The sequence below is a fragment of the Battus philenor genome, unplaced genomic scaffold (genome assembly GCF_028537555.1).
Source record: "Battus philenor isolate CCGP_79_NKW_IND1 unplaced genomic scaffold, ilBatPhil1.0.hap1 SCAF_18, whole genome shotgun sequence".
Classification (NCBI taxonomy): domain Eukaryota; kingdom Metazoa; phylum Arthropoda; class Insecta; order Lepidoptera; family Papilionidae; genus Battus; species Battus philenor.
In genome coordinates, this window is record NW_027181680.1 from 10,278,167 (window position 1) to 10,303,012 (window position 24,846).

Consider the following 24,846-nt stretch of genomic DNA (forward strand, 5'->3'; position numbering starts at 1 on the left):
TTTTTAGCGCTCCAATATTCTCAATCCGTAAACTTTTATCCATTTTTCATAGGAGATTATTAACAAAAAAATGAAGATTTCTCTCCGATGTCGCCTCTCGCGTTTGCGTTTCGAAGACCATCAGTCGCCAACGTCCATACCACGTTGAATACACCGGTTCTCGTCCGATCACCGAAGTTAAGCAACGTCGGGCGCGGTCAGTACTTGGATGGGTGACCGCCTGGGAACACCGCGTGATGTTGGCTTTTTTGGCGTTTTTCTTTCGGCGGTTCCTTTTTAGCGCTCCAATATTCTCAATCCGTAAACTTTCATCCATTTTTCATAGGAGATTATTAACAAAAAAATGAAGATTTCTCTCCGATGTCGCCTCTCGCGTTTGCGTTTCGAAGACCATCAGTCGCCAACGTCCATACCACGTTAAATACACCGGTTCTCGTCCGATCACCGAAGTTAAGCAACGTCGGGCGCGGTCAGTACTTGGATGGGTGACCGCCTGGGAACACCGCGTGATGTTGGCTTTTTTGGCGTTTTTTTTCGGCGGTTCCTTTTTAGCGCTCCTGTATTCTCAATCCATAAACTTTTATCCATTTTTCATAGGAGATTATTAACAAAAAAATGAAGATTTCTCTCCGATGTTGCCTCTCGCGTTTGCGTTTCGAAGACCATCAGTCGCCAACGTCCATACCACGTTGAATACACCGGTTCTCGTCCGATCACCGAAGTTAAGCAACGTCGGGCGCGGTCAGTACTTGGATGGGTGACCGCCTGGGAACACCGCGTTATGTTGGCTTTTTTAGCGTTTTTCTTTCAGCGGTTCCCTCTTTTAGCGCTTCAATATTCTCAATTCATAAACTTTTGTTTTGCATGTCATTCGTCAATTTTTATCGTTGTTAAAACTGGCGCTCTTTACTGTCTTATACTTAGCCTAATTTTGTAATATTTTGATACACGACTCCTTTTTTGTTCACGATGTGAACTATTATAGCACAAAATAAAACCCAAGTTGATTTCACCTTCAAAATCTTTTTAAAATACTGTAACCAATTTTCTTAATCATACTTTATACATGGAAAAACCTTTAAGAAGGATCGCTTTCTTACTTGACTATTTATTGTTTTCAATTGCGTTCAGGTTATTTTTTATGATAACAATTCAAATTATTAATATTTTGTGTTTTTATTTTCTAGTAACAAAAGGTGATTTTTTCAGGCCGATCACACTGCCATCTCGTAGCATTTAGATGAGTCCGCTGTCGTTACTCTGCCATTTCAATATTTTCCCTGTAGATGGCGCTCTTCTTCGCCAAATAAATACCATACAACCCTAAATTTTTACCCCTCTACGATCAACCCTTATTATTAAATTGAAAATTAAAAATATTTTTTTTGCAAAACAACATTTTCGGGATCAGCTAGTTATACATAATATCGAGTTTAACGTAGATAAATACAAAAGAAAAAAACGTGGGCAGGTTGCCTACTCGATGCGAAAAGAACTTTCATTAAAGCTGAAGAGTACACCAATACTTCGCTTTGCGTCGTTTTTTTTTAATTTAATTTAATTTTATTTTTTAAAAGATGGCAACACTTTTGTTTTTAATTGCATTACGCCATCAAAACTCGGGGATTCTCTTTCTAACCAAAAATCAACGCAATTTGAATACAGTTTTATTTTCACTTTGTTTTGCTAATTTTAAAAGTTCAGTTTTAATTAAGTAGTGTGTTGTGCTTATTTTAAAAGAGAATAATAAATTAATATAAATTTTTACGCGTTGTTTCTGGTTATCAAAAAGGTAAATATTATTACAATTTATTTAATTGGCAGAGTTATGTTATTTTTGTTTTTTAAATGTTCACTTTGTTCAATTTTCTTTTTAAAAAGTAGTATTTTCGTGACCCTGGAACCTATCTTCGATCTTTATGTGGTTTGCTATAGAAAATCTTAATTCACTTTGCGGCGTTTCAATTTGCGTCGTGTTTTTTTGGAACCTAACTACGACGCAAGGTGAGGTATTGGCGTATTATATATATATGTGTCGATCACTCTCTTACAACCAAAATATATTCCAAACCTTTTGTAGATAATAATAAGTTTAATTGAACAATAGTAACGGCTTGAAAATAAAAATGAAACTGCATTGTATGCTTATTCTATGTTGATGTTATTGCTCTTAGCTCGAAGACAGCTTCATCGGAGCTGAGTTCACGGAGCGGAAGAATCTGTGAACTTAAAAACTAAGAATAAGGCTGGTAGAGCGCGTACCAGTTTCACGATGACGCTCGCACGTAGCAAAGGGCTCTACTTGTGTAAAGCTGTGTTATGAATGTGTTCATTGTTATGACGTGTACATGCGGCATAGTATGTATTATAGTAACAAACATTGTTTAACTTCGCAAAGGAAATACTGAAGATGTCGACTTAGTTTTCAAATTTGTTATACAACGAAAGGCACATACGATACACTGGTAAGTATTGTATGTGAGTGGACGATGAAGTACAAATCTTCACAAGGAAAGATCTCTGAGACCAAGCAGTAGCCATTATTATGTAATGCAATTTCCGCCGATTTATCTATTTAGTGTGGACGTTGAAAAAAAAATATTGAAGAAAATAACAAAGACATAACAGAGAATTAGGATTCGGTTTCGAAGATCACCAAGATGGTGTTTGCGCATCGAAGACGAACGGTCGCCAACGTCCATACCACGTTGAATACACCGGTTCTCGTCCGATCACCGAAGTTAAGCAACGTCGGGCGCGGTCAGTACTTGGATGGGTGACCGCCTGGGAACACCGCGTGATGTTGGCTTTTTTGGCGTTTTTCTTTCGGCGGTTCCTTTTTAGCGCTCCAATATTCTCAATCCGTAAACTTTTATCCATTTTTCATAGGAGATTATTAACAAAAAAATGAAGATTTCTCTCCGATGTCGCCTCTCGCGTTTGCGTTTCGAAGACCATCAGTCGCCAACGTCCATACCACGTTGAATACACCGGTTCTCGTCCGATCACCGAAGTTAAGCAACGTCGGGCGCGGTCAGTACTTGGATGGGTGACCGCCTGGGAACACCGCGTGATGTTGGCTTTTTTGGCGTTTTTCTTTCGGCGGTTCCCTTTTAGCGCTCCAACATTCTCAATCCATAAAGTTTTATCCATTTTTATAGGAGATTATTACCAAAAAAATGAAGATTTCTCTCCGATGTCGCCTCTCGCGTTTACGTTTCGAAGACCATCAGTCGCCAACGTCCATACCACGTTGAATACACCGGTTCTCGTCCGATCACCGAAGTTAAGCAACGTCGGGCGCGGTCAGTACTTGGATGGGTGACCGCCTGGGAACACCGCGTGATGTTGGCTTTTTTGGCGTTTTTCTTTCGGCGGTTCCTTTTTAGCGCTCCAATATTCTCAATCCGTAAACTTTCATCCATTTTTCATAGGAGATTATTAACAAAAAAATGAAGATTTCTCTCCGATGTCGCCTCTCGCGTTTGCGTTTCGAAGACCATCAGTCGCCAACGTCCATACCACGTTGAATACACCGGTTCTCGTCCGATCACCGAAGTTAAGCAACGTCGGGCGCGGTCAGTACTTGGATGGGTGACCGCCTGGGAACACCGCGTGATGTTGGCTTTTTTGGCGTTTTTCTTTCGGCGGTTCCCTTTTAGCGCTCCAACATTCTCAATCCATAAAGTTTTATCCATTTTTATAGGAGATTATTACCAAAAAAATGAAGATTTCTCTCCGATGTCGCCTCTCGCGTTTACGTTTCGAAGACCATCAGTCGCCAACGTCCATACCACGTTGAATACACCGGTTCTCGTCCGATCACCGAAGTTAAGCAACGTCGGGCGCGGTCAGTACTTGGATGGGTGACCGCCTGGGAACACCGCGTGATGTTGGCTTTTTTGGCGTTTTTCTTTCGGCGGTTCCTTTTTAGCGCTCCAATATTCTCAATCCGTAAACTTTTATCCATTTTTCATAGGAGATTATTAACAAAAAAATGAAGATTTCTCTCCGATGTCGCCTCTCGCGTTTGCGTTTCGAAGACCATCAGTCGCCAACGTCCATACCACGTTGAATACACCGGTTCTCGTCCGATCACCGAAGTTAAGCAACGTCGGGCGCGGTTAGTACTTGGATGGGTGACCGCCTGGGAACACCGCGTGATGTTGGCTTTTTTGGCGTTTTTCTTTCGGCGGTTCCTTTTTAGCGCTCCAATATTCTCAATCCGTAAACTTTTATCCATTTTTCATAGGAGATTATTAACAAAAAAATGAAGATTTCTCTCCGATGTCGCCTCTCCCGTTTGCGTTTCGAAGACCATCTGTCGCCAACGTCCATACCACGTTGAATACACCGGTTCTCGTCCGATCACCGAAGTTAAGCAACGTCGGGCGCGGTCAGTACTTGGATGGGTGACCGCCTGGGAACACCGCGTGATGTTGGCTTTTTTGGCGTTTTTCTTTCGGCGGTTCCTTTTTAGCACTCCAATATTCTCAATCCGTAAACTTTTATCCATTTTTCATAGGAGATTATTAACAAAAAAATGAAGATTTCTCTCCGATGTCGCCTCTCGCGTTTGCGTTTCGAAGACCATCAGTCGCCAACGTCCATACCACGTTGAATACACCGGTTCTCGTCCGATCACCGAAGTTAAGCAACGTCGGGCGCGGTCAGTACTTGGATGGGTGACCGCCTGGGAACACCGCGTGATGTTGGCTTTTTTGGCGTTTTTCTTTCGGCGGTTCCCTTTTAGCGCTCCAACATTCTCAATCCATAAAGTTTTATCCATTTTTATAGGAGATTATTACCAAAAAAATGAAGATTTCTCTCCGATGTCGCCTCTCGCGTTTGCGTTTCGAAGACCATCAGTCGCCAACGTCCATACCACGTTGAATACACCGGTTCTCGTCCGATCACCGAAGTTAAGCAACGTCGGGCGCGGTCAGTACTTGGATGGGTGACCGCCTGGGAACACCGCGTGATGTTGGCTTTTTTGGCGTTTTTCTTTCGGCGGTTCCTTTTTAGCGCTCCAATATTCTCAATCCGTAAACTTTTATCCATTTTTCATAGGAGATTATTAACAAAAAAATGAAGATTTCTCTCCGATGTCGCCTCTCGCGTTTGCGTTTCGAAGACCATCAGTCGCCAACGTCCATACCACGTTGAATACACCGGTTCTCGTCCGATCACCGAAGATAAGCAACGTCGGGCGCGGTCAGTACTTGGATGGGTGACCGCCTGGGAACACCGCGTGATGTTGGCTTTTTTGGCGTTTTTCTTTCGGCGGTTCCTTTTTAGCGCTCCAATATTCTCAATCCGTAAACTTTTATCCATTTTTCATAGGAGATTATTAACAAAAAAATGAAGATTTCTCTCCGATGTCGCCTCTCGCGTTTGCGTTTCGAAGACCATCAGTCGCCAACGTCCATACCACGTTGAATACACCGGTTCTCGTCCGATCACCGAAGTTAAGCAACGTCGGGCGCGGTCAGTACTTGGATGGGTGACCGCCTGGGAACACCGCGTGATGTTGGCTTTTTTGGCGTTTTTCTTTCGGCGGTTCCCTTTTAGCGCTCCAACATTCTCAATCCATAAAGTTTTATCCATTTTTATAGGAGATTATTACCAAAAAAATGAAGATTTCTCTCCGATGTCGCCTCTCGCGTTTACGTTTCGAAGACCATCAGTCGCCAACGTCCATACCACGTTGAATACACCGGTTCTCGTCCGATCACCGAAGTTAAGCAACGTCGGGCGCGGTCAGTACTTGGATGGGTGACCGCCTGGGAACACCGCGTGATGTTGGCTTTTTTGGCGTTTTTCTTTCGGCGGTTCCTTTTTAGCACTCCAATATTCTCAATCCGTAAACTTTTATCCATTTTTCATAGGAGATTATTAACAAAAAAATGAAGATTTCTCTCCGATGTCGACTCTCGCGTTTGCGTTTCGAAGACCATCAGTCGCCAACGTCCATACCACGTTGAATACACCGGTTCTCGTCCGATCACCGAAGTTAAGCAACGTCGGGCGCGGTCAGTACTTGGATGGGTGACCGCCTGGGAACACCGCGTGATGTTGGCTTTTTTGGCGTTTTTCTTTCGGCGGTTCCTTTTTAGCGCTCCAATATTCTCAATCCGTAAACTTTCATCCATTTTTCATAGGAGATTATTAACAAAAAAATGAAGATTTCTCTCCGATGTCGCCTCTCGCGTTTGCGTTTCGAAGACCATCAGTCGCCAACGTCCATACCACGTTGAATACACCGGTTCTCGTCCGATCACCGAAGTTAAGCAACGTCGGGCGCGGTCAGTACTTGGATGGGTGACCGCCTGGGAACACCGCGTGATGTTGGCTTTTTTGGCGTTTTTTTTCGGCGGTTCCTTTTTAGCGCTCCTGTATTCTCAATCCATAAACTTTTATCCATTTTCCATAGGAGATTATTAACAAAAAAATGAAGATTTCTCTCCGATGTCGCCTCTCGCGTTTGCGTTTCGAAGACCATCTGTCGCCAACGTCCATACCCCGTTGAATACACCGGTTCTCGTCCGATCACCGAAGTTAAGCAACGTCGGGCGCGGTCAGTACTTGGATGGGTGACCGCCTGGGAACACCGCGTGATGTTGGCTTTTTTGGCGTTTTTCTTTCGGCGGTTCCTTATTAGCGCTCCAATATTCTCAATCCGTAAACTTTTATCCATTTTCCATAGGAGATTATTAACAAAAAAAAGAAGATTTCTCTCCGATGTCGCCTCTCGCGTTTGCGTTTCGAAGACCATCAGTCGCCAACGTCCATACCACGTTGAATACACCGGTTCTCGTCCGATCACCGAAGTTAAGCAACGTCGGGCGCGGTCAGTACTTGGATGGGTGACCGCCTGGGAACACCGCGTGATGTTGGCTTTTTTGGCGTTTTTTTTCGGCGGTTCCTTTTTAGCGCTCCTGTATTCTCAATCCATAAACTTTTATCCATTTTCCATAGGAGATTATTAACAAAAAAATGAAGATTTCTCTCCGATGTCGCCTCTCGCGTTTGCGTTTCGAAGACCATCTGTCGCCAACGTCCATACCCCGTTGAATACACCGGTTCTCGTCCGATCACCGAAGTTAAGCAACGTCGGGCGCGGTCAGTACTTGGATGGGTGACCGCCTGGGAACACCGCGTGATGTTGGCTTTTTTGGCGTTTTTTTTCGGCGGTTCCTTTTTAGCGCTCCTGTATTCTCAATCCATAAACTTTTATCCATTTTTCAAAGGAGATTATTAATAAAAAAATGAAGATTTCTCTCCGATGTCGCCTCTCGCGTTTGCGTTTCGAAGACCATCAGTCGCCAACGTCCATACCACGTTGAATACACCGGTTCTCGTCCGATCACCGAAGTTAAGCAACGTCGGGCGCGGTCAGTACTTGGATGGGTGACCGCCTGGGAACACCGCGTGATGTTGGCTTTTTTGGCGTTTTTCTTTCGGCGGTTCCTTTTTAGCGCTCCAATATTCTCAATCCGTAAACTTTTATCCATTTTTCATAGGAGATTATTAACAAAAAAATGAAGATTTCTCTCCGATGTCGCCTCTCGCGTTTGCGTTTCGAAGACCATCAGTCGCCAACGTCCATACCACGTTGAATACACCGGTTCTCGTCCGATCACCGAAGTTAAGCAACGTCGGGCGCGGTCAGTACTTGGATGGGTGACCGCCTGGGAACACCGCGTGATGTTGGCTTTTTTGGCGTTTTTCTTTCGGCGGTTCCTTTTTAGCGCTCCAATATTCTCAATCCGTAAACTTTCATCCATTTTTCATAGGAGATTATTAACAAAAAAATGAAGATTTCTCTCCGATGTCGCCTCTCGCGTTTGCGTTTCGAAGACCATCAGTCGCCAACGTCCATACCACGTTAAATACACCGGTTCTCGTCCGATCACCGAAGTTAAGCAACGTCGGGCGCGGTCAGTACTTGGATGGGTGACCGCCTGGGAACACCGCGTGATGTTGGCTTTTTTGGCGTTTTTTTTCGGCGGTTCCTTTTTAGCGCTCCTGTATTCTCAATCCATAAACTTTTATCCATTTTTCATAGGAGATTATTAACAAAAAAATGAAGATTTCTCTCCGATGTTGCCTCTCGCGTTTGCGTTTCGAAGACCATCAGTCGCCAACGTCCATACCACGTTGAATACACCGGTTCTCGTCCGATCACCGAAGTTAAGCAACGTCGGGCGCGGTCAGTACTTGGATGGGTGACCGCCTGGGAACACCGCGTGATGTTGGCTTTTTTAGCGTTTTTCTTTCAGCGGTTCCCTCTTTTAGCGCTTCAATATTCTCAATTCATAAACTTTTGTTTTGCATGTCATTCGTCAATTTTTATCGTTGTTAAAACTGGCGCTCTTTACTGTCTTATACTTAGCCTAATTTTGTAATATTTTGATACACGACTCCTTTTTTGTTCACGATGTGAACTATTATAGCACAAAATAAAACCCAAGTTGATTTCACCTTCAAAATCTTTTTAAAATACTGTAACCAATTTTCTTAATCATACTTTATACATGGAAAAACCTTTAAGAAGGATCGCTTTCTTACTTGACTATTTATTGTTTTCAATTGCGTTCAGGTTATTTTTTATGATAACAATTCAAATTATTAATATTTTGTGTTTTTATTTTCTAGTAACAAAAGGTGATTTTTTCAGGCCGATCACACTGCCATCTCGTAGCATTTAGATGAGTCCGCTGTCGTTACTCTGCCATTTCAATATTTTCCCTGTAGATGGCGCTCTTCTTCGCCAAATAAATACCATACAACCCTAAATTTTTACCCCTCTACGATCAACCCTTATTATTAAATTGAAAATTAAAAATATTTTTTTTGCAAAACAACATTTTCGGGATCAGCTAGTTATACATAATATCGAGTTTAACGTAGATAAATACAAAAGAAAAAAACGTGGGCAGGTTGCCTACTCGATGCGAAAAGAACTTTCATTAAAGCTGAAGAGTACACCAATACTTCGCTTTGCGTCGTTTTTTTTTAATTTAATTTAATTTTATTTTTTAAAAGATGGCAACACTTTTGTTTTTAATTGCATTACGCCATCAAAACTCGGGGATTCTCTTTCTAACCAAAAATCAACGCAATTTGAATACAGTTTTATTTTCACTTTGTTTTGCTAATTTTAAAAGTTCAGTTTTAATTAAGTAGTGTGTTGTGCTTATTTTAAAAGAGAATAATAAATTAATATAAATTTTTACGCGTTGTTTCTGGTTATCAAAAAGGTAAATATTATTACAATTTATTTAATTGGCAGAGTTATGTTATTTTTGTTTTTTAAATGTTCACTTTGTTCAATTTTCTTTTTAAAAAGTAGTATTTTCGTGACCCTGGAACCTATCTTCGATCTTTATGTGGTTTGCTATAGAAAATCTTAATTCACTTTGCGGCGTTTCAATTTGCGTCGTGTTTTTTTGGAACCTAACTACGACGCAAGGTGAGGTATTGGCGTATTATATATATATGTGTCGATCACTCTCTTACAACCAAAATATATTCCAAACCTTTTGTAGATAATAATAAGTTTAATTGAACAATAGTAACGGCTTGAAAATAAAAATGAAACTGCATTGTATGCTTATTCTATGTTGATGTTATTGCTCTTAGCTCGAAGACAGCTTCATCGGAGCTGAGTTCACGGAGCGGAAGAATCTGTGAACTTAAAAACTAAGAATAAGGCTGGTAGAGCGCGTACCAGTTTCACGATGACGCTCGCACGTAGCAAAGGGCTCTACTTGTGTAAAGCTGTGTTATGAATGTGTTCATTGTTATGACGTGTACATGCGGCATAGTATGTATTATAGTAACAAACATTGTTTAACTTCGCAAAGGAAATACTGAAGATGTCGACTTAGTTTTCAAATTTGTTATACAACGAAAGGCACATACGATACACTGGTAAGTATTGTATGTGAGTGGACGATGAAGTACAAATCTTCACAAGGAAAGATCTCTGAGACCAAGCAGTAGCCATTATTATGTAATGCAATTTCCGCCGATTTATCTATTTAGTGTGGACGTTGAAAAAAAAATATTGAAGAAAATAACAAAGACATAACAGAGAATTAGGATTCGGTTTCGAAGATCACCAAGATGGTGTTTGCGCATCGAAGACGAACGGTCGCCAACGTCCATACCACGTTGAATACACCGGTTCTCGTCCGATCACCGAAGTTAAGCAACGTCGGGCGCGGTCAGTACTTGGATGGGTGACCGCCTGGGAACACCGCGTGATGTTGGCTTTTTTGGCGTTTTTCTTTCGGCGGTTCCTTTTTAGCGCTCCAATATTCTCAATCCGTAAACTTTTATCCATTTTTCATAGGAGATTATTAACAAAAAAATGAAGATTTCTCTCCGATGTCGCCTCTCGCGTTTGCGTTTCGAAGACCATCAGTCGCCAACGTCCATACCACGTTGAATACACCGGTTCTCGTCCGATCACCGAAGTTAAGCAACGTCGGGCGCGGTCAGTACTTGGATGGGTGACCGCCTGGGAACACCGCGTGATGTTGGCTTTTTTGGCGTTTTTCTTTCGGCGGTTCCCTTTTAGCGCTCCAACATTCTCAATCCATAAAGTTTTATCCATTTTTATAGGAGATTATTACCAAAAAAATGAAGATTTCTCTCCGATGTCGCCTCTCGCGTTTACGTTTCGAAGACCATCAGTCGCCAACGTCCATACCACGTTGAATACACCGGTTCTCGTCCGATCACCGAAGTTAAGCAACGTCGGGCGCGGTCAGTACTTGGATGGGTGACCGCCTGGGAACACCGCGTGATGTTGGCTTTTTTGGCGTTTTTCTTTCGGCGGTTCCTTTTTAGCGCTCCAATATTCTCAATCCGTAAACTTTTATCCATTTTTCATAGGAGATAATTAACAAAAAAATGAAGATTTCTCTCCGATGTCGCCTCTCGCGTTTGCGTTTCGAAGACCATCAGTCGCCAACGTCCATACCACGTTGAATACACCGGTTCTCGTCCGATCACCGAAGTTAAGCAACGTCGGGCGCGGTCAGTACTTGGATGGGTGACCGCCTGGGAACACCGCGTGATGTTGGCTTTTTTGGCGTTTTTCTTTCGGCGGTTCCTTTTTAGCGCTCCAATATTCTCAATCCGTAAACTTTTATCCATTTTTCATAGGAGATAATTAACAAAAAAATGAAGATTTCTCTCCGATGTCGCCTCTCGCGTTTGCGTTTCGAAGACCATCAGTCGCCAACGTCCATACCACGTTGAATACACCGGTTCTCGTCCGATCACCGAAGTTAAGCAACGTCGGGCGCGGTCAGTACTTGGATGGGTGACCGCCTGGGAACACCGCGTGATGTTGGCTTTTTTGGCGTTTTTCTTTCGGCGGTTCCTTTTTAGCGCTCCAATATTCTCAATCCGTAAACTTTTATCCATTTTTCATAGGAGATTATTAACAAAAAAATGAAGATTTCTCTCCGATGTCGCCTCTCGCGTTTGCGTTTCGAAGACCATCAGTCGCCAACGTCCATACCACGTTGAATACACCGGTTCTCGTCCGATCACCGAAGTTAAGCAACGTCGGGCGCGGTCAGTACTTGGATGGGTGACCGCCTGGGAACACCGCGTGATGTTGGCTTTTTTGGCGTTTTTCTTTCGGCGGTTCCTTTTTAGCGCTCCAATATTCTCAATCCGTAAACTTTTATCCATTTTTCATAGGAGATAATTAACAAAAAAATGAAGATTTCTCTCCGATGTCGCCTCTCGCGTTTGCGTTTCGAAGACCATCAGTCGCCAACGTCCATACCACGTTGAATACACCGGTTCTCGTCCGATCACCGAAGTTAAGCAACGTCGGGCGCGGTCAGTACTTGGATGGGTGACCGCCTGGGAACACCGCGTGATGTTGGCTTTTTTGGCGTTTTTCTTTCGGCGGTTCCTTTTTAGCGCTCCAATATTCTCAATCCGTAAACTTTTATCCATTTTTCATAGGAGATTATTAACAAAAAAATGAAGATTTCTCTCCGATGTCGCCTCTCGCGTTTGCGTTTCGAAGACCATCAGTCGCCAACGTCCATACCACGTTGAATACACCGGTTCTCGTCCGATCACCGAAGTTAAGCAACGTCGGGCGCGGTCAGTACTTGGATGGGTGACCGCCTGGGAACACCGCGTGATGTTGGCTTTTTTGGCGTTTTTCTTTCGGCGGTTCCTTTTTAGCGCTCCAATATTCTCAATCCGTAAACTTTTATCCATTTTTCATAGGAGATTATTAACAAAAAAATGAAGATTTCTCTCCGATGTCGCCTCTCGCGTTTGCGTTTCGAAGACCATCAGTCGCCAACGTCCATACCACGTTGAATACACCGGTTCTCGTCCGATCACCGAAGTTAAGCAACGTCGGGCGCGGTCAGTACTTGGATGGGTGACCGCCTGGGAACACCGCGTGATGTTGGCTTTTTTGGCGTTTTTCTTTCGGCGGTTCCTTTTTAGCGCTCCAATATTCTCAATCCGTAAACTTTTATCCATTTTTCATAGGAGATTATTAACAAAAAAATGAAGATTTCTCTCCGATGCCGCCTCTCGCGTTTGCGTTTCGAAGACCATCTGTCGCCAACGTCCATACCACGTTGAATACACCGGTTCTCGTCCGATCACCGAAGTTAAGCAACGTCGGGCGCGGTCAGTACTTGGATGGGTGACCGCCTGGGAACACCGCGTGATGTTGGCTTTTTTAGCGTTTTTCTTTCAGCGGTTCCCTCTTTTAGCGCTCCAATATTCTCAATTCATAAACTTTTGTTTTGCATGTCATTCGTCAATTTTTATCGTTGTTAAAACTGGCGCTCTTTACTGTCTTATACTTAGCCTAATTTTGTAATATTTTGATACACGACTCCTTTTTTGTTCACGATGTGAACTATTATAGCACAAAATAAAACCCAAGTTGATTTCACCTTCAAAATCTTTTTAAAATACTGTAACCAATTTTCTTAATCATACTTTATACATGGAAAAACCTTTAAGAAGGATCGCTTTCTTACTTGACTATTTATTGTTTTCAATTGCGTTCAGGTTATTTTTTATGATAACAATTCAAATTATTAATATTTTGTGTTTTTATTTTCTAGTAACAAAAGGTGATTTTTTCAGGCCGATCACACTGCCATCTCGTAGCATTTAGATGAGTCCGCTGTCGTTACTCTGCCATTTCAATATTTTCCCTGTAGATGGCGCTCTTCTTCGCCAAATAAATACCATACAACCCTAAATTTTTACCCCTCTACGATCAACCCTTATTATTAAATTGAAAATTAAAAATATTTTTTTTGCAAAACAACATTTTCGGGATCAGCTAGTTATACATAATATCGAGTTTAACGTAGATAAATACAAAAGAAAAAAACGTGGGCAGGTTGCCTACTCGATGCGAAAAGAACTTTTATTAAAGCTGAAGAGTACACCAATACTTCGCTTTGCGTCGTTTTTTTTTAATTTAATTTAATTTTATTTTTTAAAAGATGGCAACACTTTTGTTTTTAATTGCATTACGCCATCAAAACTCGGGGATTCTCTTTCTAACCAAAAATCAACGCAATTTGAATACAGTTTTATTTTCACTTTGTTTTGCTAATTTTAAAAGTTCAGTTTTAATTAAGTAGTGTGTTGTGCTTATTTTAAAAGAGAATAATAAATTAATATAAATTTTTACGCGTTGTTTCTGGTTATCAAAAAGGTAAATATTATTACAATTTATTTAATTGGCAGAGTTATGTTATTTTTGTTTTTTAAATGTTCACTTTGTTCAATTTTCTTTTTAAAAAGTAGTATTTTCGTGACCCTGGAACCTATCTTCGATCTTTATGTGGTTTGCTATAGAAAATCTTAATTCACTTTGCGGCGTTTCAATTTGCGTCGTGTTTTTTTGGAACCTAACTACGACGCAAGGTGAGGTATTGGCGTATTATATATATATGTGTCGATCACTCTCTTACAACCAAAATATATTCCAAACCTTTTGTAGATAATAATAAGTTTAATTGAACAATAGTAACGGCTTGAAAATAAAAATGAAACTGCATTGTATGCTTATTCTATGTTGATGTTATTGCTCTTAGCTCGAAGACAGCTTCATCGGAGCTGAGTTCACGGAGCGGAAGAATCTGTGAACTTAAAAACTAAGAATAAGGCTGGTAGAGCGCGTACCAGTTTCACGATGACGCTCGCACGTAGCAAAGGGCTCTACTTGTGTAAAGCTGTGTTATGAATGTGTTCATTGTTATGACGTGTACATGCGGCATAGTATGTATTATAGTAACAAACATTGTTTAACTTCGCAAAGGAAATACTGAAGATGTCGACTTAGTTTTCAAATTTGTTATACAACGAAAGGCACATACGATACACTGGTAAGTATTGTATGTGAGTGGACGATGAAGTACAAATCTTCACAAGGAAAGATCTCTGAGACCAAGCAGTAGCCATTATTATGTAATGCAATTTCCGCCGATTTATCTATTTAGTGTGGACGTTGAAAAAAAAATATTGAAGAAAATAACAAAGACATAACAGAGAATTAGGATTCGGTTTCGAAGATCACCAAGATGGTGTTTGCGCATCGAAGACGAACGGTCGCCAACGTCCATACCACGTTGAATACACCGGTTCTCGTCCGATCACCGAAGTTAAGCAACGTCGGGCGCGGTCAGTACTTGGATGGGTGACCGCCTGGGAACACCGCGTGATGTTGGCTTTTTTGGCGTTTTTCTTTCGGCGGTTCCTTTTTAGCGCTCCAATATTCTCAATCCGTAAACTTTTATCCATTTTTCATAGGAGATTTTTAACAAAAAAATGAAGATTTCTCTCCGATGTCGCCTCTCGCGTTTGCGTTTCGAAGACCATCAGTCGCCAACGTCCATACCACGTTGAATACACCGGTTCTCGTCCGATCACCGAAGTTAAGCAACGTCGGGCGCGGTCAGTACTTGGATGGGTGACCGCCTGGGAACACCGCGTGATGTTGGCTTTTTTGGCGTTTTTTTTCGGCGGTTCCTTTTTAGCGCTCCTGTATTCTCAATCCATAAACTTTTATCCATTTTTCAAAGGAGATTATTAATAAAAAAATGAAGATTTCTCTCCGATGTCGCCTCTCGCGTTTGCGTTTCGAAGACCATCTGTCGCCAACGTCCATACCACGTTGAATACACCGGTTCTCGTCCGATCACCGAAGTTAAGCAACGTCGGGCGCGGTCAGTACTTGGATGGGTGACCGCCTGGGAACACTGCGTGATGTTGGCTTTTTTGGCGTTTTTCTTTCGGCGGTTCCTTTTTAGCGCTCCAATATTCTCAATCCGTAAACTTTTATCCATTTTTCATAGGAGATAATTAACAAAAAAATGAAGATTTCTCTCCGATGTCGCCTCTCGCGTTTGCGTTTCGAAGACCATCAGTCGCCAACGTCCATACCACGTTGAATACACCGGTTCTCGTCCGATCACCGAAGTTAAGCAACGTCGGGCGCGGTCAGTACTTGGATGGGTGACCGCCTGGGAACACCGCGTGATGTTGGCTTTTTTGGCGTTTTTCTTTCGGCGGTTCCCTTTTAGCGCTCCAACATTCTCAATCCATAAAGTTTTATCCATTTTTATAGGAGATTATTACCAAAAAAATGAAGATTTCTCTCCGATGTCGCCTCTCGCGTTTACGTTTCGAAGACCATCAGTCGCCAACGTCCATACCACGTTGAATACACCGGTTCTCGTCCGATCACCGAAGTTAAGCAACGTCGGGCGCGGTCAGTACTTGGATGGGTGACCGCCTGGGAACACCGCGTGATGTTGGCTTTTTTGGCGTTTTTCTTTCGGCGGTTCCTTTTTAGCACTCCAATATTCTCAATCCGTAAACTTTTATCCATTTTTCATAGGAGATTATTAACAAAAAAATGAAGATTTCTCTTCGATGTCGCCTCTCGCGTTTGCGTTTCGAAGACCATTAGTCGCCAACGTCCATACCACGTTGAATACACCGGTTCTCGTCCGATCACCGAAGTTAAGCAACGTCGGGCGCGGTCAGTACTTGGATGGGTGACCGCCTGGGAACACTGCGTGATGTTGGCTTTTTTGGCGTTTTTCTTTCGGCGGTTCCTTTTTAGCGCTCCAATATTCTCAATCCGTAAACTTTTATCCATTTTTCATAGGAGATAATTAACAAAAAAATGAAGATTTCTCTCCGATGTCGCCTCTCGCGTTTGCGTTTCGAAGACCATCAGTCGCCAACGTCCATACCACGTTGAATACACCGGTTCTCGTCCGATCACCGAAGTTAAGCAACGTCGGGCGCGGTCAGTACTTGGATGGGTGACCGCCTGGGAACACCGCGTGATGTTGGCTTTTTTGGCGTTTTTCTTTCGGCGGTTCCTTTTTAGCGCTCCAATATTCTCAATCCGTAAACTTTTATCCATTTTTCATAGGAGATAATTAACAAAAAAATGAAGATTTCTCTCCGATGTCGCCTCTCGCGTTTGCGTTTCGAAGACCATCAGTCGCCAACGTCCATACCACGTTGAATACACCGGTTCTCGTCCGATCACCGAAGTTAAGCAACGTCGGGCGCGGTCAGTACTTGGATGGGTGACCGCCTGGGAACACCGCGTGATGTTGGCTTTTTTGGCGTTTTTCTTTCGGCGGTTCCTTTTTAGCGCTCCAATATTCTCAATCCGTAAACTTTTATCCATTTTTCATAGGAGATTATTAACAAAAAAATGAAGATTTCTCTCCGATGTCGCCTCTCGCGTTTGCGTTTCGAAGACCATCAGTCGCCAACGTCCATACCACGTTGAATACACCGGTTCTCGTCCGATCACCGAAGTTAAGCAACGTCGGGCGCGGTCAGTACTTGGATGGGTGACCGCCTGGGAACACCGCGTGATGTTGGCTTTTTTGGCGTTTTTCTTTCGGCGGTTCCTTTTTAGCGCTCCAATATTCTCAATCCGTAAACTTTTATCCATTTTTCATAGGAGATTATTAACAAAAAAATGAAGATTTCTCTCCGATGTCGCCTCTCGCGTTTGCGTTTCGAAGACCATCAGTCGCCAACGTCCATACCACGTTGAATACACCGGTTCTCGTCCGATCACCGAAGTTAAGCAACGTCGGGCGCGGTCAGTACTTGGATGGGTGACCGCCTGGGAACACCGCGTGATGTTGGCTTTTTTGGCGTTTTTCTTTCGGCGGTTCCTTTTTAGCGCTCCAATATTCTCAATCCGTAAACTTTTATCCATTTTTCATAGGAGATAATTAACAAAAAAATGAAGATTTCTCTCCGATGTCGCCTCTCGCGTTTGCGTTTCGAAGACCATCAGTCGCCAACGTCCATACCACGTTGAATACACCGGTTCTCGTCCGATCACCGAAGTTAAGCAACGTCGGGCGCGGTCAGTACTTGGATGGGTGACCGCCTGGGAACACCGCGTGATGTTGGCTTTTTTGGCGTTTTTCTTTCGGCGGTTCCTTTTTAGCGCTCCAATATTCTCAATCCGTAAACTTTTATCCATTTTTCATAGGAGATTATTAACAAAAAAATGAAGATTTCTCTCCGATGTCGCCTCTCGCGTTTGCGTTTCGAAGACCATCAGTCGCCAACGTCCATACCACGTTGAATACACCGGTTCTCGTCCGATCACCGAAGTTAAGCAACGTCGGGCGCGGTCAGTACTTGGATGGGTGACCGCCTGGGAACACCGCGTGATGTTGGCTTTTTTGGCGTTTTTCTTTCGGCGGTTCCTTTTTAGCGCTCCAATATTCTCAATCCGTAAACTTTTATCCATTTTTCATAGGAGATTATTAACAAAAAAATGAAGATTTCTCTCCGATGTCGCCTCTCGCGTTTGCGTTTCGAAGACCATCAGTCGCCAACGTCCATACCACGTTGAATACACCGGTTCTCGTCCGATCACCGAAGTTAAGCAACGTCGGGCGCGGTCAGTACTTGGATGGGTGACCGCCTGGGAACACCGCGTGATGTTGGCTTTTTTGGCGTTTTTCTTTCGGCGGTTCCTTTTTAGCGCTCCAATATTCTCAATCCGTAAACTTTTATCCATTTTTCATAGGAGATAATTAACAAAAAAATGAAGATTTCTCTCCGATGTCGCCTCTCGCGTTTGCGTTTCGAAGACCATCAGTCGCCAACGTCCATACCACGTTGAATACACCGGTTCTCGTCCGATCACCGAAGTTAAGCAACGTCGGGCGCGGTCAGTACTTGGATGGGTGACCGCCTGGGAACACCGCGTGATGTTGGCTTTTTTGGCGTTTTTCTTTCGGCGGTTCCTTTTTAGCGCTCCAATATTCTCAATCCGTAAACTTTTATCCATTTTTCATAGGAGATTATTAACAAAAAAATGAAGATTTCTCTCCGATGTCGCCTCTCGCGTTTGCGTTTCGAAGACCATCAGTCGCCAACGTCCATACCACGTTGAATACACCGGTTCTCGTCCGATCACCGAAGTTAAGCAACGTCGGGCGCGGTCAGTACTTGGATGGGTGACCGCCTGGGAACACCGCGTGATGTTGGCTTTTTTGGCGTTTTTCTTTCGGCGGTTCCTTTTTAGCGCTCCAATATTCTCAATCCGTAAACTTTTATCCATTTTTCATAGGAGATTATTAACAAAAAAATGAAGATTTCTCTCCGATGTCGCCTCTCGCGTTTGCGTTTCGAAGACCATCAGTCGCCAACGTCCATACCACGTTGAATACACCGGTTCTCGTCCGATCACCGAAGTTAAGCAACGTCGGGCGCGGTCAGTACTTGGATGGGTGACCGCCTGGGAACACCGCGTGATGTTGGCTTTTTTGGCGTTTTTCTTTCGGCGGTTCCTTTTTAGCGCTCCAATATTCTCAATCCGTAAACTTTTATCCATTTTTCATAGGAGATTATTAACAAAAAAATGAAGATTTCTCTCCGATGCCGCCTCTCGCGTTTGCGTTTCGAAGACCATCTGTCGCCAACGTCCATACCACGTTGAATACACCGGTTCTCGTCCGATCACCGAAGTTAAGCAACGTCGGGCGCGGTCAGTACTTGGATGGGTGACCGCCTGGGAACACCGCGTGATGTTGGCTTTTTTAGCGTTTTTCTTTCAGCGGTTCCCTCTTTTAGCGCTCCAATATTCTCAATTCATAAACTTTTGTTTTGCATGTCATTCGTCAATTTTTATCGTTGTTAAAACTGGCGCTCTTTACTGTCTTATACTTAGCCTAATTTTGTAATATTTTGATACACGACTCCTTTTTTGTTCACGATGTGAACTATTATAGCACAAAATAAAACCCAAGTTGATTTCACCTTCAAAATCTTTTTAAAATACTGTAACCAATTTTCTTAATCATACTTTATACATGGAAAAACCTTTAAGAAGGATCGCTTTCTTACTTGACTATTTATTGTTTTCAATTGCGTTCAGGTTATTTTTTATGATAACAATTCAAATTATTAATATTTTGTGTTTTTATTTTCTAGTAACAAAAGGTGATTTTTTCAGGCCGATCACACTGCCATCTCGTAGCATTTAGATGAGTCCGCTGTCGTTACTCTGCCATTTCAATATTTTCCCTGTAGATGGCGCTCTTCTTCGCCAAATAAATACCATACAACCCTAAATTTTTACCCCTCTACGATCAACCCTTATTATTAAATTGAAAATTAAAAATATTTTTTTTGCAAAACAACATTTTCGGGATCAGCTAGTTATACATAATATCGAGTTTAACGTAGATAAATACAAAAGAAAAAAACGTGGGCAGGTTGCCTACTCGATGCGAAAAGAACTTTTATTAAAGCTGAAGAGTACACCAATACTTCGCTTTGCGTCGTTTTTTTTTAATTTAATTTAATTTTATTTTTTAAAAGATGGCAACACTTTTGTTTTTAATTGCATTACGCCATCAAAACTCGGGGATTCTCTTTCTAACCAAAAATCAACGCAATTTGAATACAGTTTTATTTTCACTTTGTTTTGCTAATTTTAAAAGTTCAGTTTTAATTAAGTAGTGTGTTGTGCTTATTTTAAAAGAGAATAATAAATTAATATAAATTTTTACGCGTTGTTTCTGGTTATCAAAAAGGTAAATATTATTACAATTTATTTAATTGGCAGAGTTATGTTATTTTTGTTTTTTAAATGTTCACTTTGTTCAATTTTCTTTTTAAAAAGTAGTATTTTCGTGACCCTGGAACCTATCTTCGATCTTTATGTGGTTTGCTATAGAAAATCTTAATTCACTTTGCGGCGTTTCAATTTGCGTCGTGTTTTTTTGGAACCTAACTACGACGCAAGGTGAGGTATTGGCGTATTATATATATATGTGTCGATCACTCTCTTACAACCAAAATATATTCCAAACCTTTTGTAGATAATAATAAGTTTAATTGAACAATAGTAACGGCTTGAAAATAAAAATGAAACTGCATTGTATGCTTATTCTATGTTGATGTTATTGCTCTTAGCTCGAAGACAGCTTCATCGGAGCTGAGTTCACGGAGCGGAAGAATCTGTGAACTTAAAAACTAAGAATAAGGCTGGTAGAGCGCGTACCAGTTTCACGATGACGCTCGCACGTAGCAAAGGGCTCTACTTGTGTAAAGCTGTGTTATGAATGTGTTCATTGTTATGACGTGTACATGCGGCATAGTATGTATTATAGTAACAAACATTGTTTAACTTCGCAAAGGAAATACTGAAGATGTCGACTTAGTTTTCAAATTTGTTATACAACGAAAGGCACATACGATACACTGGTAAGTATTGTATGTGAGTGGACGATGAAGTACAAATCTTCACAAGGAAAGATCTCTGAGACCAAGCAGTAGCCATTATTATGTAATGCAATTTCCGCCGATTTATCTATTTAGTGTGGACGTTGAAAAAAAAATATTGAAGAAAATAACAAAGACATAACAGAGAATTAGGATTCGGTTTCGAAGATCACCAAGATGGTGTTTGCGCATCGAAGACGAACGGTCGCCAACGTCCATACCACGTTGAATACACCGGTTCTCGTCCGATCACCGAAGTTAAGCAACGTCGGGCGCGGTCAGTACTTGGATGGGTGACCGCCTGGGAACACCGCGTGATGTTGGCTTTTTTGGCGTTTTTCTTTCGGCGGTTCCTTTTTAGCGCTCCAATATTCTCAATCCGTAAACTTTTATCCATTTTTCATAGGAGATTTTTAACAAAAAAATGAAGATTTCTCTCCGATGTCGCCTCTCGCGTTTGCGTTTCGAAGACCATCAGTCGCCAACGTCCATACCACGTTGAATACACCGGTTCTCGTCCGATCACCGAAGTTAAGCAACGTCGGGCGCGGTCAGTACTTGGATGGGTGACCGCCTGGGAACACCGCGTGATGTTGGCTTTTTTGGCGTTTTTTTTCGGCGGTTCCTTTTTAGCGCTCCTGTATTCTCAATCCATAAACTTTTATCCATTTTTCAAAGGAGATTATTAATAAAAAAATGAAGATTTCTCTCCGATGTCGCCTCTCGCGTTTGCGTTTCGAAGACCATCTGTCGCCAACGTCCATACCACGTTGAATACACCGGTTCTCGTCCGATCACCGAAGTTAAGCAACGTCGGGCGCGGTCAGTACTTGGATGGGTGACCGCCTGGGAACACCGCGTGATGTTGGCTTTTTTGGCGTTTTTCTTTCGGCGGTTCCTTTTTAGCGCTCCTGTATTCTCAATCCATAAACTTTTGTCCATTTTTCAAAGGAGATTATTAATAAAAAAATGAAGATTTCTCTCCGATGTCGCCTCTCGCGTTTGCGTTTCGAAGACCATCTGTCGCCAACGTCCATACCACGTTGAATACACCGGTTCTCGTCTGATCACCGAAGTTAAGCAACGTCGGGCGCGGTCAGTACTTGGATGGGTGACCGCCTGGGAACACCGCGTGATGTTGGCTTTTTTGGCGTTTTTCTTTCGGCGGTTCCTTTTTAGCGCTCCTGTATTCTCAATCCATAAACTTTTGTCCATTTTTCAAAGGAGATTATTAACAAAAAAATGAAGATTTCTCTCCGATGTCGCCTCTTGCGTTTGCGTTTCGAAGACCATCAGTCGCCAACGTCCATACCACGTTGAATACACCGGTTCTCGTCCGATCACCGAAGTTAAGCAACGTCGGGCGCGGTCAGTACTTGGATGGGTGACCGCCTGGGAACACCGCGTGATGTTGGCTTTTTTGGCGTTTTTCTTTCGGCGGTTCCTTTTTAGCGCTCCAATATTCTCAATCCGTAAACTTTTATCCATTTTTCATAGGAGATTATTAACAAAAAAATGAAGATTTCTCTCCGATGCCGCCTCTCGCGTTTGCGTTTCGAAGACCATCTGTCGCCAACGTCCATACCACGTTGAATACACCGGTTCTCGTCCGATCACCGAAGTTAAGCAACGTCGGGCGCGGTCAGTACTTGGATGGGTGACCGCCTGGGAACACCGCGTGATGTTGGCTTTTTTAGCGTTTTTCTTTCAGCGGTTCCCTCTTTTAGCGCTCCAATATTCTCAATTCATAAACTTTTGTTTTGCATGTCATTCGTCAATTTTTATCGTTGTTAAAACTGGCGCTCTTTACTGTCTTATACTTAGCCTAATTTTGTAATATTTTGATACACGACTCCTTTTTTGTTCACGATGTGAACTATTATAGCACAAAATAAAACCCAAGTTGATTTCACCTTCAAAATCTTTTTAAAATACTGTAACCAATTTTCTTAATCATACTTTATACATGGAAAAACCTTTAAGAAGGATCGCTTTCTTACTTGACTATTTATTGTTTTCAATTGCGTTCAGGTTATTTTTTATGATAACAATTCAAATTATTAATATTTTGTGTTTTTATTTTCTAGTAACAAAAGGTGATTTTTTCAGGCCGATCACACTGCCATCTCGTAGCATTTAGATGAGTCCGCTGTCGTTACTCTGCCATTTCAATATTTTCCCTGTAGATGGCGCTCTTCTTCGCCAAATAAATACCATACAACCCTAAATTTTTACCCCTCTACGATCAACCCTTATTATTAAATTGAAAATTAAAAATATTTTTTTTGCAAAACAACATTTTCGGGATCAGCTAGTTATACATAATATCGAGTTTAACGTAGATAAATACAAAAGAAAAAAACGTGGGCAGGTTGCCTACTCGATGCGAAAAGAACTTTTATTAAAGCTGAAGAGTACACCAATACTTCGCTTTGCGTCGTTTTTTTTTAATTTAATTTAATTTTATTTTTTAAAAGATGGCAACACTTTTGTTTTTAATTGCATTACGCCATCAAAACTCGGGGATTCTCTTTCTAACCAAAAATCAACGCAATTTGAATACAGTTTTATTTTCACTTTGTTTTGCTAATTTTAAAAGTTCAGTTTTAATTAAGTAGTGTGTTGTGCTTATTTTAAAAGAGAATAATAAATTAATATAAATTTTTACGCGTTGTTTCTGGTTATCAAAAAGGTAAATATTATTACAATTTATTTAATTGGCAGAGTTATGTTATTTTTGTTTTTTAAATGTTCACTTTGTTCAATTTTCTTTTTAAAAAGTAGTATTTTCGTGACCCTGGAACCTATCTTCGATCTTTATGTGGTTTGCTATAGAAAATCTTAATTCACTTTGCGGCGTTTCAATTTGCGTCGTGTTTTTTTGGAACCTAACTACGACGCAAGGTGAGGTATTGGCGTATTATATATATATGTGTCGATCACTCTCTTACAACCAAAATATATTCCAAACCTTTTGTAGATAATAATAAGTTTAATTGAACAATAGTAACGGCTTGAAAATAAAAATGAAACTGCATTGTATGCTTATTCTATGTTGATGTTATTGCTCTTAGCTCGAAGACAGCTTCATCGGAGCTGAGTTCACGGAGCGGAAGAATCTGTGAACTTAAAAACTAAGAATAAGGCTGGTAGAGCGCGTACCAGTTTCACGATGACGCTCGCACGTAGCAAAGGGCTCTACTTGTGTAAAGCTGTGTTATGAATGTGTTCATTGTTATGACGTGTACATGCGGCATAGTATGTATTATAGTAACAAACATTGTTTAACTTCGCAAAGGAAATACTGAAGATGTCGACTTAGTTTTCAAATTTGTTATACAACGAAAGGCACATACGATACACTGGTAAGTATTGTATGTGAGTGGACGATGAAGTACAAATCTTCACAAGGAAAGATCTCTGAGACCAAGCAGTAGCCATTATTATGTAATGCAATTTCCGCCGATTTATCTATTTAGTGTGGACGTTGAAAAAAAAATATTGAAGAAAATAACAAAGACATAACAGAGAATTAGGATTCGGTTTCGAAGATCACCAAGATGGTGTTTGCGCATCGAAGACGAACGGTCGCCAACGTCCATACCACGTTGAATACACCGGTTCTCGTCCGATCACCGAAGTTAAGCAACGTCGGGCGCGGTCAGTACTTGGATGGGTGACCGCCTGGGAACACCGCGTGATGTTGGCTTTTTTGGCGTTTTTCTTTCGGCGGTTCCTTTTTAGCGCTCCAATATTCTCAATCCGTAAACTTTTATCCATTTTTCATAGGAGATTTTTAACAAAAAAATGAAGATTTCTCTCCGATGTCGCCTCTCGCGTTTGCGTTTCGAAGACCATCAGTCGCCAACGTCCATACCACGTTGAATACACCGGTTCTCGTCCGATCACCGAAGTTAAGCAACGTCGGGCGCGGTCAGTACTTGGATGGGTGACCGCCTGGGAACACCGCGTGATGTTGGCTTTTTTGGCGTTTTTTTTCGGCGGTTCCTTTTTAGCGCTCCTGTATTCTCA

At 41.8% G+C, this 24,846-nt stretch overlaps 59 non-coding genes across 59 annotated transcripts; all 59 read left to right on the forward strand.

The window, feature by feature from the left end:
• Positions 1-126: 126 nt before the first annotated feature.
• Positions 127-245, forward strand: LOC137921186 (5S ribosomal RNA). Its single transcript, XR_011107419.1, has one exon. It is a non-coding gene; the product is annotated as a 5S ribosomal RNA (ribosomal RNA).
• A 154-nt stretch (positions 246-399) lies between these two features.
• Positions 400-518, forward strand: LOC137920696 (5S ribosomal RNA). The gene has a single exon (XR_011106955.1). It is a non-coding gene; the product is annotated as a 5S ribosomal RNA (ribosomal RNA).
• A 153-nt stretch (positions 519-671) lies between these two features.
• LOC137920706 (5S ribosomal RNA) lies at positions 672-790 on the forward strand. The gene has a single exon (XR_011106964.1). It is a non-coding gene; the product is annotated as a 5S ribosomal RNA (ribosomal RNA).
• Positions 791-2,690: 1,900 nt separating this feature from the next.
• LOC137921187 (5S ribosomal RNA) lies at positions 2,691-2,809 on the forward strand. Its single transcript, XR_011107420.1, has one exon. It is a non-coding gene; the product is annotated as a 5S ribosomal RNA (ribosomal RNA).
• A 154-nt stretch (positions 2,810-2,963) lies between these two features.
• On the forward strand, positions 2,964-3,082 carry LOC137921189 (5S ribosomal RNA). Its single transcript, XR_011107422.1, has one exon. It is a non-coding gene; the product is annotated as a 5S ribosomal RNA (ribosomal RNA).
• Positions 3,083-3,235: 153 nt separating this feature from the next.
• Positions 3,236-3,354, forward strand: LOC137921190 (5S ribosomal RNA). Its single transcript, XR_011107423.1, has one exon. It is a non-coding gene; the product is annotated as a 5S ribosomal RNA (ribosomal RNA).
• Positions 3,355-3,508: 154 nt separating this feature from the next.
• Positions 3,509-3,627, forward strand: LOC137921191 (5S ribosomal RNA). Its single transcript, XR_011107424.1, has one exon. It is a non-coding gene; the product is annotated as a 5S ribosomal RNA (ribosomal RNA).
• A 153-nt stretch (positions 3,628-3,780) lies between these two features.
• LOC137921192 (5S ribosomal RNA) lies at positions 3,781-3,899 on the forward strand. The gene has a single exon (XR_011107425.1). It is a non-coding gene; the product is annotated as a 5S ribosomal RNA (ribosomal RNA).
• A 154-nt stretch (positions 3,900-4,053) lies between these two features.
• Positions 4,054-4,172, forward strand: LOC137920499 (5S ribosomal RNA). The gene has a single exon (XR_011106766.1). It is a non-coding gene; the product is annotated as a 5S ribosomal RNA (ribosomal RNA).
• Positions 4,173-4,326: 154 nt separating this feature from the next.
• On the forward strand, positions 4,327-4,445 carry LOC137921194 (5S ribosomal RNA). Its single transcript, XR_011107426.1, has one exon. It is a non-coding gene; the product is annotated as a 5S ribosomal RNA (ribosomal RNA).
• Positions 4,446-4,599: 154 nt separating this feature from the next.
• Positions 4,600-4,718, forward strand: LOC137921195 (5S ribosomal RNA). The gene has a single exon (XR_011107427.1). It is a non-coding gene; the product is annotated as a 5S ribosomal RNA (ribosomal RNA).
• Positions 4,719-4,871: 153 nt separating this feature from the next.
• LOC137921196 (5S ribosomal RNA) lies at positions 4,872-4,990 on the forward strand. The gene has a single exon (XR_011107428.1). It is a non-coding gene; the product is annotated as a 5S ribosomal RNA (ribosomal RNA).
• Positions 4,991-5,144: 154 nt separating this feature from the next.
• LOC137920625 (5S ribosomal RNA) lies at positions 5,145-5,263 on the forward strand. The gene has a single exon (XR_011106886.1). It is a non-coding gene; the product is annotated as a 5S ribosomal RNA (ribosomal RNA).
• A 154-nt stretch (positions 5,264-5,417) lies between these two features.
• On the forward strand, positions 5,418-5,536 carry LOC137921197 (5S ribosomal RNA). Its single transcript, XR_011107429.1, has one exon. It is a non-coding gene; the product is annotated as a 5S ribosomal RNA (ribosomal RNA).
• A 153-nt stretch (positions 5,537-5,689) lies between these two features.
• On the forward strand, positions 5,690-5,808 carry LOC137921198 (5S ribosomal RNA). The gene has a single exon (XR_011107430.1). It is a non-coding gene; the product is annotated as a 5S ribosomal RNA (ribosomal RNA).
• A 154-nt stretch (positions 5,809-5,962) lies between these two features.
• On the forward strand, positions 5,963-6,081 carry LOC137921199 (5S ribosomal RNA). The gene has a single exon (XR_011107431.1). It is a non-coding gene; the product is annotated as a 5S ribosomal RNA (ribosomal RNA).
• A 154-nt stretch (positions 6,082-6,235) lies between these two features.
• LOC137921201 (5S ribosomal RNA) lies at positions 6,236-6,354 on the forward strand. The gene has a single exon (XR_011107433.1). It is a non-coding gene; the product is annotated as a 5S ribosomal RNA (ribosomal RNA).
• Positions 6,355-6,507: 153 nt separating this feature from the next.
• LOC137920571 (5S ribosomal RNA) lies at positions 6,508-6,626 on the forward strand. The gene has a single exon (XR_011106836.1). It is a non-coding gene; the product is annotated as a 5S ribosomal RNA (ribosomal RNA).
• Positions 6,627-6,780: 154 nt separating this feature from the next.
• LOC137921202 (5S ribosomal RNA) lies at positions 6,781-6,899 on the forward strand. The gene has a single exon (XR_011107434.1). It is a non-coding gene; the product is annotated as a 5S ribosomal RNA (ribosomal RNA).
• Positions 6,900-7,052: 153 nt separating this feature from the next.
• On the forward strand, positions 7,053-7,171 carry LOC137920572 (5S ribosomal RNA). The gene has a single exon (XR_011106837.1). It is a non-coding gene; the product is annotated as a 5S ribosomal RNA (ribosomal RNA).
• Positions 7,172-7,324: 153 nt separating this feature from the next.
• LOC137921203 (5S ribosomal RNA) lies at positions 7,325-7,443 on the forward strand. Its single transcript, XR_011107435.1, has one exon. It is a non-coding gene; the product is annotated as a 5S ribosomal RNA (ribosomal RNA).
• A 154-nt stretch (positions 7,444-7,597) lies between these two features.
• On the forward strand, positions 7,598-7,716 carry LOC137921204 (5S ribosomal RNA). The gene has a single exon (XR_011107436.1). It is a non-coding gene; the product is annotated as a 5S ribosomal RNA (ribosomal RNA).
• A 154-nt stretch (positions 7,717-7,870) lies between these two features.
• Positions 7,871-7,989, forward strand: LOC137920697 (5S ribosomal RNA). Its single transcript, XR_011106956.1, has one exon. It is a non-coding gene; the product is annotated as a 5S ribosomal RNA (ribosomal RNA).
• Positions 7,990-8,142: 153 nt separating this feature from the next.
• LOC137921205 (5S ribosomal RNA) lies at positions 8,143-8,261 on the forward strand. Its single transcript, XR_011107437.1, has one exon. It is a non-coding gene; the product is annotated as a 5S ribosomal RNA (ribosomal RNA).
• Positions 8,262-10,161: 1,900 nt separating this feature from the next.
• LOC137921206 (5S ribosomal RNA) lies at positions 10,162-10,280 on the forward strand. Its single transcript, XR_011107438.1, has one exon. It is a non-coding gene; the product is annotated as a 5S ribosomal RNA (ribosomal RNA).
• A 154-nt stretch (positions 10,281-10,434) lies between these two features.
• Positions 10,435-10,553, forward strand: LOC137921207 (5S ribosomal RNA). The gene has a single exon (XR_011107439.1). It is a non-coding gene; the product is annotated as a 5S ribosomal RNA (ribosomal RNA).
• Positions 10,554-10,706: 153 nt separating this feature from the next.
• On the forward strand, positions 10,707-10,825 carry LOC137921208 (5S ribosomal RNA). The gene has a single exon (XR_011107440.1). It is a non-coding gene; the product is annotated as a 5S ribosomal RNA (ribosomal RNA).
• Positions 10,826-10,979: 154 nt separating this feature from the next.
• Positions 10,980-11,098, forward strand: LOC137921210 (5S ribosomal RNA). The gene has a single exon (XR_011107441.1). It is a non-coding gene; the product is annotated as a 5S ribosomal RNA (ribosomal RNA).
• A 154-nt stretch (positions 11,099-11,252) lies between these two features.
• LOC137921211 (5S ribosomal RNA) lies at positions 11,253-11,371 on the forward strand. Its single transcript, XR_011107442.1, has one exon. It is a non-coding gene; the product is annotated as a 5S ribosomal RNA (ribosomal RNA).
• Positions 11,372-11,525: 154 nt separating this feature from the next.
• On the forward strand, positions 11,526-11,644 carry LOC137921213 (5S ribosomal RNA). The gene has a single exon (XR_011107444.1). It is a non-coding gene; the product is annotated as a 5S ribosomal RNA (ribosomal RNA).
• A 154-nt stretch (positions 11,645-11,798) lies between these two features.
• Positions 11,799-11,917, forward strand: LOC137921214 (5S ribosomal RNA). The gene has a single exon (XR_011107445.1). It is a non-coding gene; the product is annotated as a 5S ribosomal RNA (ribosomal RNA).
• Positions 11,918-12,071: 154 nt separating this feature from the next.
• Positions 12,072-12,190, forward strand: LOC137921216 (5S ribosomal RNA). Its single transcript, XR_011107446.1, has one exon. It is a non-coding gene; the product is annotated as a 5S ribosomal RNA (ribosomal RNA).
• A 154-nt stretch (positions 12,191-12,344) lies between these two features.
• On the forward strand, positions 12,345-12,463 carry LOC137921217 (5S ribosomal RNA). The gene has a single exon (XR_011107447.1). It is a non-coding gene; the product is annotated as a 5S ribosomal RNA (ribosomal RNA).
• A 154-nt stretch (positions 12,464-12,617) lies between these two features.
• On the forward strand, positions 12,618-12,736 carry LOC137921218 (5S ribosomal RNA). The gene has a single exon (XR_011107448.1). It is a non-coding gene; the product is annotated as a 5S ribosomal RNA (ribosomal RNA).
• Positions 12,737-14,636: 1,900 nt separating this feature from the next.
• Positions 14,637-14,755, forward strand: LOC137921219 (5S ribosomal RNA). The gene has a single exon (XR_011107449.1). It is a non-coding gene; the product is annotated as a 5S ribosomal RNA (ribosomal RNA).
• A 154-nt stretch (positions 14,756-14,909) lies between these two features.
• On the forward strand, positions 14,910-15,028 carry LOC137921220 (5S ribosomal RNA). Its single transcript, XR_011107450.1, has one exon. It is a non-coding gene; the product is annotated as a 5S ribosomal RNA (ribosomal RNA).
• A 153-nt stretch (positions 15,029-15,181) lies between these two features.
• LOC137920646 (5S ribosomal RNA) lies at positions 15,182-15,300 on the forward strand. The gene has a single exon (XR_011106907.1). It is a non-coding gene; the product is annotated as a 5S ribosomal RNA (ribosomal RNA).
• A 154-nt stretch (positions 15,301-15,454) lies between these two features.
• Positions 15,455-15,573, forward strand: LOC137921221 (5S ribosomal RNA). The gene has a single exon (XR_011107451.1). It is a non-coding gene; the product is annotated as a 5S ribosomal RNA (ribosomal RNA).
• A 153-nt stretch (positions 15,574-15,726) lies between these two features.
• LOC137921222 (5S ribosomal RNA) lies at positions 15,727-15,845 on the forward strand. Its single transcript, XR_011107452.1, has one exon. It is a non-coding gene; the product is annotated as a 5S ribosomal RNA (ribosomal RNA).
• Positions 15,846-15,999: 154 nt separating this feature from the next.
• LOC137920647 (5S ribosomal RNA) lies at positions 16,000-16,118 on the forward strand. The gene has a single exon (XR_011106908.1). It is a non-coding gene; the product is annotated as a 5S ribosomal RNA (ribosomal RNA).
• A 154-nt stretch (positions 16,119-16,272) lies between these two features.
• On the forward strand, positions 16,273-16,391 carry LOC137921223 (5S ribosomal RNA). Its single transcript, XR_011107453.1, has one exon. It is a non-coding gene; the product is annotated as a 5S ribosomal RNA (ribosomal RNA).
• A 154-nt stretch (positions 16,392-16,545) lies between these two features.
• On the forward strand, positions 16,546-16,664 carry LOC137921225 (5S ribosomal RNA). Its single transcript, XR_011107455.1, has one exon. It is a non-coding gene; the product is annotated as a 5S ribosomal RNA (ribosomal RNA).
• Positions 16,665-16,818: 154 nt separating this feature from the next.
• LOC137921226 (5S ribosomal RNA) lies at positions 16,819-16,937 on the forward strand. Its single transcript, XR_011107456.1, has one exon. It is a non-coding gene; the product is annotated as a 5S ribosomal RNA (ribosomal RNA).
• Positions 16,938-17,091: 154 nt separating this feature from the next.
• Positions 17,092-17,210, forward strand: LOC137921227 (5S ribosomal RNA). The gene has a single exon (XR_011107457.1). It is a non-coding gene; the product is annotated as a 5S ribosomal RNA (ribosomal RNA).
• A 154-nt stretch (positions 17,211-17,364) lies between these two features.
• On the forward strand, positions 17,365-17,483 carry LOC137921228 (5S ribosomal RNA). The gene has a single exon (XR_011107458.1). It is a non-coding gene; the product is annotated as a 5S ribosomal RNA (ribosomal RNA).
• A 154-nt stretch (positions 17,484-17,637) lies between these two features.
• On the forward strand, positions 17,638-17,756 carry LOC137921229 (5S ribosomal RNA). Its single transcript, XR_011107459.1, has one exon. It is a non-coding gene; the product is annotated as a 5S ribosomal RNA (ribosomal RNA).
• Positions 17,757-17,910: 154 nt separating this feature from the next.
• Positions 17,911-18,029, forward strand: LOC137921230 (5S ribosomal RNA). Its single transcript, XR_011107460.1, has one exon. It is a non-coding gene; the product is annotated as a 5S ribosomal RNA (ribosomal RNA).
• A 154-nt stretch (positions 18,030-18,183) lies between these two features.
• Positions 18,184-18,302, forward strand: LOC137921231 (5S ribosomal RNA). Its single transcript, XR_011107461.1, has one exon. It is a non-coding gene; the product is annotated as a 5S ribosomal RNA (ribosomal RNA).
• A 154-nt stretch (positions 18,303-18,456) lies between these two features.
• Positions 18,457-18,575, forward strand: LOC137921232 (5S ribosomal RNA). The gene has a single exon (XR_011107462.1). It is a non-coding gene; the product is annotated as a 5S ribosomal RNA (ribosomal RNA).
• Positions 18,576-18,729: 154 nt separating this feature from the next.
• Positions 18,730-18,848, forward strand: LOC137921233 (5S ribosomal RNA). The gene has a single exon (XR_011107463.1). It is a non-coding gene; the product is annotated as a 5S ribosomal RNA (ribosomal RNA).
• Positions 18,849-19,002: 154 nt separating this feature from the next.
• LOC137921234 (5S ribosomal RNA) lies at positions 19,003-19,121 on the forward strand. Its single transcript, XR_011107464.1, has one exon. It is a non-coding gene; the product is annotated as a 5S ribosomal RNA (ribosomal RNA).
• A 1,900-nt stretch (positions 19,122-21,021) lies between these two features.
• LOC137921236 (5S ribosomal RNA) lies at positions 21,022-21,140 on the forward strand. Its single transcript, XR_011107466.1, has one exon. It is a non-coding gene; the product is annotated as a 5S ribosomal RNA (ribosomal RNA).
• Positions 21,141-21,294: 154 nt separating this feature from the next.
• On the forward strand, positions 21,295-21,413 carry LOC137921237 (5S ribosomal RNA). The gene has a single exon (XR_011107467.1). It is a non-coding gene; the product is annotated as a 5S ribosomal RNA (ribosomal RNA).
• Positions 21,414-21,566: 153 nt separating this feature from the next.
• LOC137921238 (5S ribosomal RNA) lies at positions 21,567-21,685 on the forward strand. Its single transcript, XR_011107468.1, has one exon. It is a non-coding gene; the product is annotated as a 5S ribosomal RNA (ribosomal RNA).
• Positions 21,686-21,839: 154 nt separating this feature from the next.
• Positions 21,840-21,958, forward strand: LOC137920562 (5S ribosomal RNA). The gene has a single exon (XR_011106827.1). It is a non-coding gene; the product is annotated as a 5S ribosomal RNA (ribosomal RNA).
• A 154-nt stretch (positions 21,959-22,112) lies between these two features.
• Positions 22,113-22,231, forward strand: LOC137921239 (5S ribosomal RNA). Its single transcript, XR_011107469.1, has one exon. It is a non-coding gene; the product is annotated as a 5S ribosomal RNA (ribosomal RNA).
• Positions 22,232-22,385: 154 nt separating this feature from the next.
• LOC137921240 (5S ribosomal RNA) lies at positions 22,386-22,504 on the forward strand. Its single transcript, XR_011107470.1, has one exon. It is a non-coding gene; the product is annotated as a 5S ribosomal RNA (ribosomal RNA).
• A 1,900-nt stretch (positions 22,505-24,404) lies between these two features.
• On the forward strand, positions 24,405-24,523 carry LOC137920500 (5S ribosomal RNA). Its single transcript, XR_011106767.1, has one exon. It is a non-coding gene; the product is annotated as a 5S ribosomal RNA (ribosomal RNA).
• A 154-nt stretch (positions 24,524-24,677) lies between these two features.
• On the forward strand, positions 24,678-24,796 carry LOC137920501 (5S ribosomal RNA). The gene has a single exon (XR_011106768.1). It is a non-coding gene; the product is annotated as a 5S ribosomal RNA (ribosomal RNA).
• The last annotated feature ends 50 nt before the right edge of the window (positions 24,797-24,846 follow it).